Source organism: Hippopotamus amphibius, chromosome 9 (genome assembly GCF_030028045.1).
Source record: "Hippopotamus amphibius kiboko isolate mHipAmp2 chromosome 9, mHipAmp2.hap2, whole genome shotgun sequence".
Taxonomy (NCBI): Eukaryota; Metazoa; Chordata; class Mammalia; order Artiodactyla; family Hippopotamidae; genus Hippopotamus; species Hippopotamus amphibius.
In genome coordinates this window covers 133,063,180-133,081,780 of record NC_080194.1, presented here as the reverse complement: position 1 = coordinate 133,081,780, position 18,601 = coordinate 133,063,180, and the positions used below count along the sequence as shown (strand labels likewise).

Sequence of the window (18,601 nt, the reverse complement as noted above, 5' to 3'; positions counted from 1 at the left end):
AACAGATGAACTTTATGGTGTACGAATTACATCTCAACAGAGCTGTTATGAAAAAAAAAATTACTGCACAAAATCACAGTGACACCTCTGTGCAGGGGGCCTGACCGAACCACTTTGCCTGCCATAGGATAACCTGTTGTAAAACACACACACACACACACACACACACAGTCTGTTCAAATGAGGAAATGATTTATTTTCCTACTATCAAATCCCTACAGCTACCAACCATGAAATCAAATCCAAAGTAAAAAGAGGAAAGGACAAAAGAGCACACTGCAATTCACTGGCAGGTATGAAATGGAATTAACCAAAGACTGCACAAACAAAAATGTTTATCAGAACTGCTCACTTCCCTTTGATTACACAGATTTAAACAAGTCAAAGTCCTTTTTTTTTAACTCACGAGAAAATGTGCCAGCTTCTTTATTAGCACAGAGCAAGGGAAAACAAGCACTGCCTCCTATAACAAAATTAACATCCCACAGAAGGTCTGTTTGTACTTGGCCGTCATGAACCTTTCATCTCGGAGCACTGCTAAGTTAAACAAGCCTATGTTGTATTGAACACGATGAGCCAGACATCCTGGCAGGCTCCTAACTTCACCAGCTAATGCTGAAGAACACTAGAAATGAAGAGGAGGGTAAGGATGACGGTGATGGTGGTGGTGAAGCAGCTATATCTTCATTCTGCTCAGCATTTCACTAACCTACAGTAATGAAAACATTCTAAAAAACGGGTGTCCCCGAGAAGAGCCCAAGAGATCTGGGTTCAAGTCATTGTTTTTTGTTTATACTAGCTGAGTGCCCAAGGACAAATCTCATAACCAAAGCCTTCTAGTCTCTAAAACTGGAGTGACTGTATCCAGCCTCAGAGAGTCATAAGAACAAAGTGAGAGAAGACACGCAAAAGGTACAGCCCAGTGCTCAATATGCACATCCCCACCATAAAAATCCTCACTGCTCTCAACTCTTCAGTGCAAATACTGATTCTGGAGCTTGTATCACCGTGTAAGTAACTGACATCAGCCATTCCTTCTACCCCAAGGGCAGCTAAGTAACCGAGAGATCCTATGAAAACTCCATATTAAATAAATTATTCCCCCTCCCATATAACTGAAAGTAAGAAACCCATCAATAAAGTCTATTTTAAATGTATTAAATCAGGGCACGACACAAAGCATTCATTCACCTAAGAGGTATTTAAAAGCAATGAACTGAGAGAGACACATCAAGAGAAAAACACTTACTATTAGAGACAAATGCCTGTTTTTTCAATGCAGTAATTGGTAACCTTTCCATAAAGACTGATGCAATCTGATTATAATTCCCAACTGTCAGTAATCAGTTCTTAAGGTAAAAGAAAAAGGAAGTGGGATGGTTTCAAGCACTCCAGAAAAGATGTAGGAGGATATCCTTTCCCACTGACAGCAATTAATGTTTGAGTGATGGCTGTTAGAACATTCAGACTGAAAAACTTTGTTACATTAGAATAGACTGAAATCGACTTAAAACAAAACTTACTGGGTTTAACAGACACAAACATAACCCTCACCATGAACTAGGTGTCCTCTCTGAACAAACCCACACAAAGGTAAAGAATGCATGGAACTGCCATATTTGTCATCGCACCCCTATGAGACGCCACACTCCCAGGTGGAAGTCTACTCCGAGAGCATCTAGACCCTTCAGCAGTGGACGGTCGGACTCCCTCCACCCAGCTCCAGACACAGTTCCATCGTGCCACACCACCAAGCAAAGTCTCCAGTGTTAGCAAGGAGGGAAACGTCTCAAGGGCAATGGGACGTTAGGACGCTGGAGATACCTACCCCTAGGGAGTTTCACTAAGCACCACCCTCATTATGGAACTTGTGGTCCAAAGCTACTGTTCTCCACTCCTCTTTCCAAAAGTCTTCCCTTAAGACTCGGAGGTTTTCTCTGTGAGAGAGCAACTCATTATGGATATTGCAGAAGTAAGGCCACAGTGCTGGCTTTGCTAGGGAGCTGTTACCTATACCGCATGAAAGCACTTAATTTTTTTGCCCTCCTACTGCAGTTCAGTACTCTCACCCTGACCATGAAACAGTTTCATCTGAATATTCTACCACCACAAATCCTGTATATGAAGACAGAAGTTCTCCTCTTTCCAACTTTCCAATCAAATAACCACTTATACTGCCAGTCTAAACTTTAAGCTTTATGCCTAAAATAGGAAGAAACTGTTGTAAATGCACAAAATCCAACCCACTAAATACGTAAGAATGTCTTAAAATCTGTTTAAATACAATATAAAACTTTTTACAAATGCAGCTAAGAGGAGGAATAAATGATAAAGTCTTAAGTTTAATTAAGACTCCACTTTAACTACTACTAGTAATGCCTCACTTTCCAGGAGTATTTTTAGAATTAGGGTTTTAAAGCATGCAATTAAAGAAATTAACTCATCAGTGAAATGAAAGCTACAATATAAGCAAATCCCTATACTGCTGCAGAAAAGAGATATAAGAACCCAGAACTTTGGTTGTTTTAGAAAGTGAATACAAGATCATACCATTAGCCACAATATGGTATTAGAGAGTGAAGTCCAGGAAATCTAATTAATTTAGACCCAACTAATGAAGACTCAATAATTTCCTTTCAAGTCTACCTAGATTTCACTTCAGACTACTATTAGGGAAGGAGTTGCTAAGAAAATTAAAGTGCAAATAAAAATTGCTAGGGGATTATTCAATAAGTTAAAAAAATTTTACATGCAAATAACTGCTTCTAAAATACTAATTAAAACTAGCACATGCATTCTTTAGAATCGCATACTCCAGTGGAAACAAAAATATATGAAACAAGAGTCCTCAACATTGCTTAAATCTATTAGATAATTGTTCCATTTTCTCTGTTTATTTTGGCTGTGAAAAACTGGCTATGAGTCAGAAAAGCTTAATAGGCAGGATACCGAACAAAGATTTACACATTCTTCTTGATGGCTAGCAATCTATTTCTCTACTTTTACTTTTAATAAATGCTGAACCACACAATTAAAATATAACTCAATTTCTCTCCATTATAACTTAAAATATATTTTGGGGCATTTACTTTATCCTTGTCTTCAAATAACATAAGTGAAATGTATTCCCATGTCTATAATAGGAAACGTAAATAGGATTCTTTAAGATCTAGTACCTTACCTACTTCAGACACGTACTTTGCCCTTAACAGCAACAACAAAAAACAAACAAAAAAGCAGATTTAAAACATAGTATGTGTGATTCTGCAAAGAAACAGGACAGAGTCCAAATCAACAGTCCAAAGAGAACATCACAAAATGTTATGGTAGCAAGTGTCACCACAATTATGTATGTCTAGATTTAGGTGCAATTAAAAATCACAGATGCTAGCTTTATTCTCCATGAAATCAAATTTCTTAATTAAAATTTAAGGCACTTCTCATTTACATCTTAATTCTAACTTAACAATGATTATATTCACCAATCATTAATTCCTTCAAAAATGATCTGAGCATCCACTATGTATGTGCCAGATATCACAGCAGTTGCTGGATGTGAGGTGGTGAATGAAACACACTTGGTTCCAGCCTCAACAATGGTAACTTGGAGTGAGAAGAAAAGCAGCCCTGCGAAAAGCAGTCTACTAGAAGATGCATTTTATGTCAAGGAAAAAGAGATGAACTGTAACTGGCTTTTTATTAAGTCAAAGAACAAACAGTAGGTCAATGACAAAGCTGGCAACTGTTTCATGTGAGACCTTCCTTAGGTAACTTATTTGACTGAAATAAAATCTAAAACAAGCATAAAATTAGAGCTCACATTCATATCAGAACCCGGCAAAATCCTCTGGACAGATGAGACCCATCATCAGTACTCACAGGTTTACATGTGAATGCATATTCACAGAACTCAGTAAGATTCCACTATCACCCAAGGCTGTAAATCATATCCTGTATGCTATTCTGCAGTTCGTATCCGTGTTTGAAAGATGTTAAGAAGTTAGTTTTTAAAAGCTTCTTTAAGCTGCACTATAAGTGAATAAAAAACAAAGGTACTGCTCTCCATAAAGGAAAACTTTCAGTATCCAAGACAGTTAGTTGCCAATCATTTAAAAATATTTATAATGAGTTAATCAGGGTAACAGGCATAAAAACAAAGAACTCGACATATTTTAACATTTTCATCACATTTAAAAGTCCAAGAGAGTCTCATTACACATGAGAATCACAGGTATGTTCTCAAAAAGGAAACTCTTCATGTAAGTAAGACTATCAAATGAAAGTGGTCTTTAAAACATAAAAGGTTTGCTCCAGTCAAAAATCCTGCTGTCTCAATCAAGATACCATTTTTTCTCGTCTTGGTCTGGCAAGGATTAAAAAAGTGATGACAACTCAGTGCAGGTAGTTATACTTTTGAGAAGATAAACGCACAAGTATACAATGAGGTAAGTACAGGGTTGATCTATTACCCACTATTACCCACTAAAAATTTAAATGGCCATCAAAGAAATGATTCAATAAAGTGTGATGCCTCTAAGACAATGGAATATTACACAGTCAGTAAAATGATCATACATGATTACGCATGTCTCTCACAATTCACCTGCAGAGAGATACAAAAACACTGTTGCATTAAAAAAGGACCACCATATACAGTGTGAACCAATTTATTTAAAGATTTGTATGTAAATACTTCTATATTAATAGATAAATTTCTAAAAGGATTTTCACCAAAATATTAGTATTAATGGCAGCCATTTCTGGGTGGCAGGAGTTACGTGTCATTGATGGAAGTTTTCTCTCATTTTTATAAGAAAATAAACAACACATTTTCATTTAAGAAAATGAAGTGTTGCAGTCTCACCAAGTGGCTTCAAATCCCTTCAACTCCCTACTTTAAAATCAAAGTTTTCACTGAATGTTGCAAGTATATACAATCACCAAATGGCTTATGGATTTCCAACTCTGAGATCTCCTTCTCGGCACCATGCTTTAAAACATTGAGATAATGGAAATTTAAAGACTCAAGTCAAAGAAATAAGGAAGCCAAATGACCTTATTCAAACAGCCCACATTCCTGGCATCCACCTTAAGAAACTCAGGTTCTATGAACTTAAACACTAATAAAACAATCTCCCTCTTACATCTTAAGAAAGCAGACTACAGAGAGGAATTTTTAAAAAGTACAAGACAGTTCCTTTAAAAAACTTACCTCAGTAAAAATATTTAATTATTTTCCCGTCTTACATTCTCCCTCTTAGCACCTTTTCTGTGAACCTAGGAGGAGAAAAAAGTTAAAATTACTTTTAATTGAACATCTACACATGCCAGGCAGGGTGGTCAGAGAAAGCCTCCTGGAGAACATGAAGTCTGAGAGATATCGGAAAGAATAAAATAGAAGTTACTAAAATGAGATGATTGAGAAGGAAAATAAGCAGGTGCAAAGGGAATTAAATAACTTTTCCTAAATGGTTTGAGAACATACACGTGACCGTGCTCAACCTTGCAGCAAGTAAAAAGCTGAGTTGCTACACTCAGAACATCTGCACCTGAGTCTCAGCTCTACTTCCCAGCTGATCTGACCTTGAGCAAGTCCATAAACCCGTGTGCCTCAGTTTCCCCACGTGCATAGTAACAGGACCCAACTCACAGGACTGCTGAGGGTTACGTGACATAATGCACATCAGGAACTTTAAAACAGTCCCGGGAACATAATAAATGTTCGATGAACATCAATTTTTGCTTTTATTATTACATGTTCTTATATAATAAATCCATTTGCCTCTCACCACCTCTACCACCACCATTATTATTACTAGTACTACTGTTATTGATAAATGGCATAATCCTTTTCTTCAAGGGGTTTACAATGTACTGGGTGACAGATGAATTACCCAGACACGTAATATGAGGCAAAAGAAGATCAAAGTCAGTTATTCATTTATTTACTTATTTAAAAATATCTGAGTGTCTGTTCTTTGCCAGGTATTTTGCATTCTTTGCTGGACATGATGGCCACAGTTTCTCTCCTCACAGTTTTCAGTCTACCAATGCCAAGCTACAGGACTGACAAGCTCCACCAGGAGACAGATCCTGTTTTTTACTGGGTGCGGGGCAGCACGTATCCATCTGACCTGGTAGAATTAGGCAGCAGAACATCCTGGGTGGAAGGGATGGCGTTATAGGAAACACAGGGCCTTTGGGGAAGGCTGAGCAGCCTCTGGTCAGGATGCACCTGCAAGCACAAGCAGCAGTAAGGCTAGAGAGGAAGGCAGGAGGGGCCTCAAACGCTGGGCTTGAGTTTGTTCTCTTCTCAGTACATTGATTATCCTGCTCAGAGTGAATCAGAGCTTACTTTTAACTTCAAAGTCTAGCATCATTTTATTATTTTTCTTCTTTTCGTTCTTTCTCTTTTAAAGGTGACAGGGGAAAGAGGAAGAAGAAAAAGAGAACAGCAACTTCAATCCATGTTGCCGTTGGCAGTGATGATGGTGGAAGCGGCTCTAAGTGATGAGTTTCACCTTCTTTTTAATTCTCCCAACATTTTCACCAAGCCAGAAATGTTCCTTTTATTGATTAGGAAACCGAGGCTCAGAGAGGTCAAACGTCCCCAGATGTCCACAGAGCTCATAAATGCAGCCAGAGGATTTAAGTGCAAGCCTGACTCCCAAGGCTTGCTTTCTCTTAGGCAACAATATAGAAGGGATTCTGCAGAATTTAATGTCCGTTAAGAACTACTTAGGACTTCAGGGTATATAAACTTCTGTATTTACACAGAAATAAACAGCCTTCATACAAACAAAACCATTTAGAAAAGATAAAGGAAGAGAAGATCTCACAAAAATAAAATACACACACACAATAAATTTAATAAGAAATGAGAAAACCTTGAAAATGCTCCAGAAGGATTCAGGAATAAAACAAACAAATGAAAAAATACACAATATTCTTGGATAGGAAAATTCAACAGCAGAAAGATATCAATTCTCCCTATGTTAGTTTATAAATTTAACATGATCTTAATTTTTTTAAGGGTTTTTTTTTTTTTCTGGAACTGACAAATGATTCTAAAGTTCACATGGAAAAATAAACAAGCAAGAATTGCCAGGAAAATGAAGGGCAACAGGCGAAACTAGTTTTACAAGGCATTTAAGACATTTTATAAAACCAATAATGTGTACTTCTACAGGAATAGAAAGACTTAATGGAATAGAACAGAAAGTCCAGAGATGTACCCCAATATATCTGGAAATTCAGAATATAATGGTGTATTGTATTCTGAAATAAATGGGTAAAGATAACTGGTAGCCATACGGAAAAAGTTGAATCTATACATCACCCCGGACACAAGAATAAATTCTAAATGGATCAAAGATTTAAGTGTAAAAATGAAACCACTAAAAAAAAAAAAAAAAACACTAAAAGAAAAAAAATGGGCAAAATCCAAGTTCTTGGAGGGCTTTCTGTGATTCAAAATCCAGACACCATAAAATATTAACTACTTAAAATTTAAAGAAAAAACTTTAAAGCCTTCTCTATATCAAAATACATGAAAGTAAATTTTTAAAAAATAACAAGCTTGAGGAAACTGCAACTCATATCACAAAGGGCTAATCTCCCTAATTTATAAATTCCTAGAAAGTAATATGGAAAAAAATTCCAAAAGAAAAATGTGCAAAGGGCATGAACAGACAGTTCATAGAAAAAGAAAGAGAAATAGCCTTTAAGCATATGAAAAGATGCTCAGCCTCATTCATAATCAAAGTAATGCACATTAAAACCACAATGAGCTACTTTTTGCCTATCAGTGTTTACCAGATTGGTAATCACCCTACTGGGAGAGGCTATGGAGACAGGTACTCTAATGCATTACCTGCAGGAGTTCAAAATGGTACAACTCTGAAATAGGGCAGCATTTATCAAAATTATAAATGCATTGCTCACTAACCCAGCAATCCCACTTCTGGAAAGATATCCCACAGACACACCTCACATATACGAAATGATATGTGTGCAAGGTTATTCACTGCAGGCTGTGATTGCAAGAGGCTGGAAAACACTCAAGTATCCATCACTGGGGACTACTTCAATGAACTATGGCACAGGCTATACAATGGTATATTCTGCATCTGTTAAACATTTTCTATATAATAATGTGGGAAGATACTAAAGGTATACTAACTGAAAAAAAATGACTTACATTTTATATAAAAAGGAGGGAGTATACAGAATATATTGGTATTTGCCTGTATCTACACAAAGAAACAATAGACATCTATAGGAAACAAATAGAAAAAATTATCTATGGCTGGAGGGAGCACATTAGACCAGGACAGAGCTGGAAATCAGACTCCTCAAAATATACCATTTTAGTTTTTGAACCACATGAACATTTCATATACACAAAAAGAATTTTGAAGTGTTAAAAAGTATAACTCACAGGACGAAGAGAAAGAGAATTACTTATCACCTAGAGTCAAAATCCAACACACATTAAAAGAGAATTTTTTCCTAAATCAGGAGTTTGGGATTAACAGATACACACTACTATATATAAAAAAGATAAACAATAAGGACCTACTGTATAGCACAGGGAACCATATTCAATATCTTTCAGTAACCTGTAATGCAAAAAAAATCTGAAAAAGAATATATATATATACGTGTGTATATATGTATGTATAACTGAATCACTTTGCTGTACACCTGAAACATACAACATTGTAAGTCAACTATACTTCAATTTCAAAAGTAATAATAAATAAAAATCAAAGAATTTGTCTCTGAAATTAGATATTAACAAGCAAGTTTAGTGTAGCCATCACTAAAAATCATACAAGACAATCTAATTTTCTTCTTTAATCAAGCTAAAGCAGATGATTATAATAATCTATAAAAGCGCTACTTGGGGGGGGGCAAGGAATTAGAAGAGAGAATAGAAAAGTGCAAGGAGGATGCTTTAGCCTACTGGTTCTCAAAGTATGGTCCCTGGACCAGCAGCATCAGCATTACCTGATAACCTGTGAAAAATGCAAATTCTCAAGCCCCCGTCCAGATCTACTGAACCAAAAACTCTGGGAGTGGTAGGGAGCAACTCTGATAACACACACTCAAGTTTGAGAGCCAGTGATCTGGTCCAGTGCTTCTTACACATCCTCATGCACCACTTGGAGGAGGATCCTGTTCAAAAGCAGATTTGGGTTCAGTAAGTCTGGGGTAAGCCCCAGAGGCTGCATTTCAAACAAGCTCCAGGAAGCTACTGATGTGCTTTCCTTTGGGGAGTGCATTTGCGAGGAAAAGCTCAAATCCACTGGGGGAAGAAGGTATGCAAACAGTCTTCACGTGGCTGAGTTTCCTATGAAACCTGCCCTCAGTAGCGGACTCCTTACACAGGTTTCCAGGCTGGGAGACAATATGTAGCCTCCCATATAAATTCTGTCTTTAACATGGAATACATTTTCAAGCATATGTCTTATTAAAATAACAGTGAATTTGCTGAAATTCAACTTAAGGATGTCTCGTTTGAGACAATTTTCATTTATAAGTGAACCTATGAACCTTCCAAAATGGGGGGGGGGGGGAGAAGAAGGCATATTCATACATCTGCCTGGTTATACTGCCTGATTAACTTTATTTCAAACACATAAACCACACCATCTGCTCTCCATGAAAAATCCCCAAGCAGTTTGTTTCCTTCTAAACATTTTTTAAATGGTTCTTATATTTACAAACACTGATTCTCCATTTGTTTTACATGGGGGGGAAATCTTTACAGGAATCTTCCAAATGAAGTATTCTAGTTAAGATGGAAGAACCTGTAGAGGACTGGGGCAGGGAGGGTGGGGGGGACTCGAGGGGGGGGGCGTCAAGGAAGGGAGGGAATATGGGGATATGTGTATAAAAACAGTTGATTGAACCTGGTGTACCCCCAAAAAAATAAAATAATAAAAAAAAATAAAAAATAAATAAATAAATAAATAAAAAAAGATGGAAGAACCTGGAACTGTTATGTATCTTCATTTTGCAAGTCATCCTTTGGATAAAGTTTTTGGTGTTAAGCATTAATCAATGTGCTGAAATTTCTACATATCCCTATCTCACTGCATCTATCGATAAGATGCCATCATTTCCAGACATACTATTATTTTATGTACCAAGAAAGAAAAAAGTTGCCAATTAAACCATGACATGTCAACTTTAAGATACTAGTCCATCTCAGATGGACTTAAAAAAAACAGATGCTTAAAAAAGCAATGAAATAGCTTAATTATAAATCTCAGAGATACGCACATAATAAATTACGCATTTTCATCCATAGAGGCATGGATTTTTGTCCATTCAACAATTTGTCCCCACGCCTAAACACTGGAACGGTTTCGACATCCGTGCAATATTACTTGGTTCATTTTTGTACATGAGTATTTTTTTTAAAGCAGTGATAAAAAAAGGAGTGACCTCTTTTTACCCTGGAACATGATACTGCTTGTGCAACGTCATGCAAATTAATCACTCTTAATTTGGATAATTTTCCAATCCAGAAGTATTCAATGTATCTATCTCTAGGCAATTTAAAATATATCCTTCTATTTTGACAACAGCCTTTACTTACATGTGTGTTTCCATAGCACCTTTCAAAAGTAACAAGAATGAACAATAAACATCTTAACAGCAAAGAAGCAACTTATCTATCCAACAAAAAGGAAAAATAAACTTCCTTTGTAGATTTAACAAATGTTGAAGAAATTCATCATGTTACACCCTACCTAAATAATAGAGTTGAAGAACTTTGTTAACTCAATTTGCATTTTCCCGGCAGCAGCAAGACTAACAAGAGTTTCAAATGAAAAGAATTTCTAACGAATCACATCAGGACTGAGGACAATGTGATTATAGGTCATTTTAGTTTTCACCCTTGTACAATATGCATTGACCAGATTCTCTAATATGGATATTAGTAAGTAGAAAGAAGGAACAGGGCAAAAAACTTCCCCAATAAAAACTGTTTGAGACTAGACAACAGAGACTGTTCTTTAGAGTGTATCTCCAGGGAGCTAGCACGGTCCTCTAAGAGACAGGTTTAGTTATACCAAGGTGACTGGAGCACACCACTGGCATTTAGTGTCTGGGAGCCAGGATGCTTGAACTTCTCACAAGGCATGGGACAGATCCACGTAGTGAAGATTTACCCTGGTCCTGAGAATATTTTCAATGACCAGCCAGATTAATCGCCTCAACTGGCATTACTTTAGAACACAATACTAAATAGTTTTGACAAGAAATTATGGAAAAACCCCAGTAATTTAGGAGAAGATAGCTAACGCGAAGGACGCTGAGACTGAATAATAACTAGTGTCTGAAAATTAGTGACCATTTCCTCACACCACGCATTAACTCAATACGTAACTGCCGTGTCACAATACTGAGCACTTCTACACTACTAAGCAAGATACTGGCACCGAATTAAAAAGCAAAACAAAAAACAAAACAAAACAAAAATCCTTTCAGTCTAGCAAATATTTATTCATTATTTTCTGTGATAAGCGGCAGGAATCCAACATGGTGCCTCCAAGCAACAGCACCTCAAAGCTTGTGGCACAAAAGATGCCCTGCGATGTGGTTTGAAAAGATGGCATTCGTGGAGGGATTATATTAGTATCATTTATATGTTGACTGAGATAGTCTGTACTTTATCTTGGCATGTTATTCCTAATTCAATCCAGGCTGCTTGCTTCATCATCATAAGTCGGTTATCCCCACACTTAGGTGCCCCCCCCCCCATGTCCATCTATATCTCTGATCTTTCCTTTTCTTGCAGGAAATAAACTCCTGATATTTTTACCTCTCTTCAACCCAAGCTTATTCACTAGAAGCAGGTATGAGCACCCCACTCCACAGCACAGCAGTGTGTACTAGATCTCATGGGGCAACACATGTCATATATTGTTCTCCTTTTATTTCTCCCTTACATTTAAACCGGAGCATCACACTGATTTTCACACTATGTATGTGGGTAGGTTACATTACTGGTGAATTTCATTTCAGAGCTGTAAAGGGGGCTTTACAGACTTTTGCTGCAAAGAGGAGGGGCCTTGGTTCTGACAAAGTTGAGCATCACTGCTCCAAAGAGTGGAATCACGTGTTCAACAAAAAACAGTCTTAAAAAGTTCCCTTTGCTGAAAGCAAGCCCTGGGCTCCAATATTCCACTTCCATTCGATCTGACACCCCACCCTCGGCACACACCGCTGCTTTTTAAGCCCATCTCAGCCCTCGCACAGGGCCAAACAAAAGTTCTTGACCATTTCGGGAGCAGGGACCCTTTTGGGAAATTGACAAAAACCTAGCACTCTCCCCCAATAAACTCATATGCCACGCTGCATTCAATTAGGGGGAGGGGAGGGGGCCCCCCACAACCTCTGCAGCCCAGTCGAGACCGGAGGAGAACTCCTGCCCTAAAACCCAGCGAGTGGGGGTGGGGAGAAGGATGGGCGGCAAGGACGGGGCGGGGCGCCGGAGTCGCTGTGCCTGCGCTGGAACCCCGATCCCCCAGTGTCACAGCAGCCTGACCCTGGGCAGGCGCCTCACCTCTCCGTGCAGCCACGGAGCGGAACCGCCTAAGTGCAGTGCGGGCGCACGGCGAAGGCTCCGTACGCGGTGTCGCCGCGGCCAGCAGCACCGCGTCCTCGGCGCCCAGCCGCCTCCCGGGGACACTGAGGCGCGCCCCGCGCTCGCCCCCGCGTGCGGCCGCCGGCTGCCAGGGGACCGGCCCCGCGGCCCCGGCCCGGCCGCCCCGCCCCGCCCGCGCGGGTCCCGGGACGGGGCGGACCGGGCGGCTCCGCTGCAGCCGCGGGGCCGGCTGGGGCGGCCGCCCCGGACGCGGGCCTCTCGTCCGGCCGGCTCCCCCGCCCGGGCCTCGGCCTCCGCCGCTCTCACCCGCTCCCAAGCCCCAACGGCGGCCGCCGCCGCCCGCAGCTCACCTCCCGGGCCGCCGCCGCCGCCGCTACAGCCGCCGCGCGATCTCGCGAGACTTCGCTCCCCTCCGCGCTTCCCCGCCCTCTCCGCCGCGCGCGCGGACCCCGACCTGGAACGGGCTGGGCGCGCTCCCCGGGAGCCGCCCCCTCGCCTCGGCGTCAAGTCTAGCCGAGCTCGGGACCCCGCGTCCCGGTCCGTGCATCCGTTCCGCCCACCTCCGTGAAGGTGAAGGGTTAAAAGCCAGGTGCCGGACGGCCGCCTCCTCACCTGGCCGGCCGAGTGCGCGTGCGCATGCGCGCGCCCAGGGCCCTGGACCTTTGCGCCTTAGCGAAGGCTCTGGCTGCTGTGCCTACAATATCCCAGCAGCCAGGCTTGGGATGCTTCCTGGGTGCCGAGGACTTTTACAGCTCCTCTTGGGTCCTCACAAGAGCCCTCCGAACGTAGGTATTACCATCCTCTCCATTCCAGAGAGGATAAGACGGAGGCTTGGCCGGGTTAAGGACAATCACCTCGAGGTCACACAGCTCGGATTGGGCATCCGGGGTTGTCTGACGCTCAAGCCAAAGCCCCGTTTTCCCGCCTCCATGACAATCCCCAGGCCCTGGCCCTGTTCCTTCTTCCGCTGAGGGCGCCAAATGTCAGCCCTTCCTTACTTCCCTTCCAAGTTTCACCAAGGTGAGAGGAGGCACTCTTGGGAGGGCAATTGGTACCGTCCCTGTGGCTAGGCCCTGCTGTCAGGAAAATGCTTCTCCCTCATTACACGAACTTCCTAAGCCTCACTGTGCAAGACCCTGTACAGGGCCTTGAAAACTATTTATATTCGGTTGTCTCCTCTTTAGACTGGTGGCGTTTTGATAATAGAGAGCATGGGAGAATGGGATACAGGACAGGGAACCAGAACGTACATGGGTGTTAGGGGGCACAGAGAAAGGTGTGATTTCTTCCTAGGGGTAAAATCTTAACATTATACATACAATTGTTTCCAAAGAAGGGGGACTAGCCTTTATTGAGGGCATTTCAAGGTCACTACCAATATTCTTCCAAGTCATAGGAAAATGGAGACTCAGAGAGATGAAGAAATTGGCCTCAGACTCCACAGTAAGTCAGGGTTTGAACCTGGGTCTGAATCCAGAACCCAGTACTGCCTTGCACTAAAGTCCCATGAGCTAGCATGTCTGGGCCTACAAGCTGCTGTAAAATCAAAATCCTTGGAGATCCTAGCTAATCCTTTACCTTGCATCAGGGTCTGCAGGGGCTTGCCCAGCCCCCCTGGCAGTCACATCCATCTCAGCAAACACTGGCCTGCCCACCCTGAAAGCCTGCTCACTCCCTCCAGAAATAATGCCACTTCCTGCAGGCCAGAGGTAATAGGTGCCCTCCAGGTGTGAACATCACCCAACTCACCTGAGAGAGGGAGAAAGTGAGAAAGGGAAATCACATCTAATGGGCAGCTACAGGGTGCACCGCTCCAGGTTCTGTCCATTCATTAGCTGATTTAGTTCTCCCAATAATCCCACTGGGAGGCAGGTATGGTTGTTCCCATTTTGCAGGTGAGGAAACCAAGGGCCTAAGAGAGGAGAGAAGTTGCCCAGCCAAGATACACACAGGTGGTAAGTGGGAGGGCTAGGGTCCCACCAGGTCAGTCTGTCCCCAGACCTGCAAAACTTTGGCCTCAGTGACCAACAAAGTTCTCCCTGCCCCAAAAGCCTTCATAAAGCTGAAAAGCTGGAAATCACCTGAAGTCAGGACCAATCTAAGATACCACATGTATCTGGGTGGACTGTGCCTTGATATTCTCATCTAAAATAAGGATATAAATAGGTTGTTGGGAAGATGAACCCAGTTAATGTATGTGAAGCATGTAGACAAGTGCCTTGCACAGATGAAACACTCAGTAAATTATAGCTATTATTGTGTGGGTGGGATGTCTGAGTTATTTTATTCTCTCCCCATCTCCCGATATAAATTCCAAATCAATTTGAAGGGTGTGGCCTAATCTGCTCAGGTATGGAAATAAAATTAGTTGCTAGCACACTGGAAACAATCCATTGCTCTTTAGTGGACAAAATGACCCCTGCCCTTCCTCCTGATCGTGGAAAGAGACCAAACACTCTTGAAGCTCTAACGCGCTCTGGCCTGTTTTATAAAATGTTCCCCTTATATAGGAAAAGCCACCCAAATATTTTTAAGTTGTTGGCGAAAACAAAAAGAAACTTGTTAAGAGAATTTTGGTGAGGTTGGGGGTTAATATAATCACTGTGGCATCATGAGGAAAGTTTTCATAGGAACTGAAGCAGCCACCACCCTCAGGCCATGGTACCCCAGGTTAGGTTTCTACCCTGACACAAGGCATGTCACACGTTCCCATCAATGGCAATGGCTCACTGTGGAAGTGATCCTCACAGGGCAGGGGTGGATGTAATAGGACCCAGTGAGGGCATTATAGATGGAGAAGAAAAATCGGGGTGATTCTAATATGTACACCTCTAAGGGTTTAACCTGTGGTTTCCAAAAAGCTCTATTAAAATGTCTTTGACCCAAGAGGAACTTTATAAATGCCCATAATGGGATTTGTTTAACACTTGGTCATTCAATAAAAACTTAAGCACTTAAGTGCCAATTACTGTGTTAGTAGCTGTGAGCAAGACACAGTCTATGCTCTCATCACATTGATGGCCTAGAGGGAAGAGAGGTGTTAATTAAATAACTGAACCAATAAATGTTGAAATGTTATGTGATAAATAGAATGAAAAAGAAGAGCACATGACCAGGGGAAAAAAAGTCTGGATGGAAGGGTAGGAAAGAATTTGCCTTCAACTTGAGTTCTGCAGGATGCATTAGCGTGCATTAGGCAAGGAGGAGAGGGGAGAGCATTGCGGAGATAGGGATGGCTCCACAAGGAATTGGTGAGAGTGGGTAACTGGGAGAGCACGGTGGACTGGGGCCTTAAGAGGCATCTCAGGCCTGAGCACATGGGGACAGTGGAAAGCAGAGAACCCAACTGGAGGTGGGTGAGTCATGAGCAATGCCATTGGTCTCCACATAAACATCCTTCTCCGTTGGTCAATCCGAGCTCATTATGGACTCCTACCACCTCTGCCCCACCAGTGCTCTGTCAAGGATAGGCAGGCTGTTGTGACACAGCTGTCGTATCTCCAGCTGATCTGTATTTGAGGAAATCTCATGTTATACATCCCACCACCCCACAGTAGAAATCAGGCTGCACATCTGCCTCCCTTGCAACTAGGGCAAGGGATACGACACAGGCTCTGCCAGCCAGATGTACCACGTGAGGCTGAATCTGGTCGTGAGCCTCGGTTCTGTTGATGTGACTGATGGCCAAAGCAACCAGCTTCGGGGATGGTGGTTGCAGGGCCGAGCTCCCAATGGAGAAGCCGCACGGGTGCTGACGGCAGTGGTGGTTGTGGTGATGGCAGACTCAGGCAGGGTGATGGTTAGCTGATCGGGCCAGGCCTGCAGTGTGGTTTGGGGCATTTTTCCTAGAAGCTTAGCCTCAATTTCTTCCTCTCAGCCCTCCCAATGATCCTGTGGGAGACCTAACATCCTTTATTACATCCCCCTTTCTGCTTAAATCAGCCAGCATTTCCACCGAGAGCGCTGGCCTCTCACAGGCTGAAGCTCGTTGGACCCAATGAGACTCAGAGAGAGATTTGCTAGGGGTGGTGGTGAGGGGAAGTTTCTCTGCTGGAAGAGGGAGCCCCGGGAAGCCAGCTCGCTCTCCCTGCCTGGCATGGGATCTCAGTTGCCATCACTGGCTTTTTCCATAACTGAGGGATAAGGTAGGATCTGCACAGCAGAGTGGAGGAACCAAAAGATCCTGGATCCTGGACTCTATCACCAAGCTGCTGGACTGATCCCAGACCTACCAGGCTCTGGACATCCCCTTCTCTGAGCTAATGCATGTGATGAAATCAACCTGAGTTGGCCTGTCTGTTCCTTGCAGCCCAAACATTCTCACTGGGGCAGGGAGGAAAGAAGCAACTTGGGGGAACAGGCCTGCATCTTTCCTGAGTGTGTCAGGTGCCACCCCAAATCCTGGGCAACCTTTGATACCAACCTCCTTCACCCCCACCCAATATCAGTCCCACTCAGGTAAGCCCTACCTGGCTGCAAACACTTCATTCCAGAAAACACATCCCTCCATTGCCCTTCCCAGCCTTTGGCTGTCTCTTTGATGGGCACAAAGCGGTTCTGTCACTTGCCAGGCTCACACATCTGGTAAGTGGCAGAGCTGAAGGTCTGGAGGCAGTCCACATCCCAGGCTTTTAACCACTATGCTTAATGCCATGCACCATCCAGTCTCATTCCATTAAAAAAAAAAAAAAAGTACGGCCTTGAGCCAGGAAAAAATCAGAAAAAGAGCTCAAGTCCAGCTCCCTATTTGCTATCTGGCCTTGAGCAAGCTTCTTAAGACTCACTTTGAAATGAAAATGAAGTTAATGATGCCAGCTTCATAGAATCTGGTAGCCATCTGTGTGGCTCGCCCGTGACCTCTGGCTCCCTATCTTCTGGGCACACACTGGAACCCACTTCCTGGGCCACTCGGGTGGGATCACATGACATCCCAGCCAAGGTGTGTGAATGAAGGGAGTAGGTGTCACTCCTGGGTTGCTGCTCTATTGAGCAGAGCCCCCAGCCAACCCATCATGTGAGCAAAAACTAATCCTTTATTGCTTGGGGTGGATGGTTGTCATAGCACTTACTAGCCTATATCGAGCCATACGTATAGGATGGTCATTTACTCATCTACTCATTTACTCAAGAAACACTTTTCTGCTATGGTTCAAACCCCAGATGGACAAGAGAGAAAGCTCAAGCAGCAGTCCTGAAGCTTCTGGTGCAGTTATGCTGAGATGGGGCCCAGACTGCTGCAGTTTTCTGGGGCTCCCCAGTCATTCTGATGCATTGGCAAACCTGAGACCCTTGCATGACTATTGGCCCATGATGTCGTGGTAAAGCAGGACAGTGTCCTTACCCTTGAGGGCCACACAGACTAGGGATGACAAGTACAGAGAGAAAAAGTACAATGCAAATATAGTTTAGAGATCTGAAATCGGTAAAATTAAGTGAGAATATATAGGAGATCTATGAACTATAAACTTGTATGTGTAATAGAAAGTAGATGCGTGGGACTCCCCTGGTGGTGCAGTGGTAAAGAATCTGCCTTGCAATGCAGGGGATCCTGCTTCGATCCCATTTTGCGGAACTAAGATCCTACATGCCACGGGACAACTAAGCCTGTGTGCCGTAACTAGAGAGCCCATGTGCTGCAAACTACAGAGCCCACAAGCTCTGGAGCCTGCACACCACAACTAGAGAGAGAAAACCCACATGCCACAATTAGAGAGAAGCCCATGCACCACAACGAAGAGCCCGCGAGCCGCAACTAAGACCCAACGCAGCCAAAAATAAATAAATAAAATATTAAAGAAAGAAAGAAAAAAGAAAGTAGATGTGCATCCTGGCAAATCTATTCACCAATGGTGTGATCCAAGATTGGGTACTTGGGCTCTCCATTTCCTCGTCCTAATGTATATGGTATTATTTGTCTCTGTTTTCCAAATATGAAAATTGAAACTCAGAGAAGTTCTAAAATATCGCCCAAGGTCA

General features: G+C 42.5%; 1 protein-coding gene across 14 annotated transcripts in view; it reads right to left on the bottom strand.

The window, feature by feature from the left end:
- MRTFB (myocardin related transcription factor B) overlaps positions 1-18,601 on the bottom strand; it is a 284,571-nt gene that overhangs the window by 190,684 nt on the left and 75,286 nt on the right. For 7 of the 14 annotated variants that reach the window (XM_057748312.1, XM_057748313.1, XM_057748318.1 and 4 more), the window contains one exon: positions 5,213-5,277. The gene's annotated coding sequence lies outside the window, so the exon portion shown is untranslated. The other 7 variants (XM_057748307.1, XM_057748323.1, XM_057748311.1 and 4 more) reach the window with 6 other exon arrangements.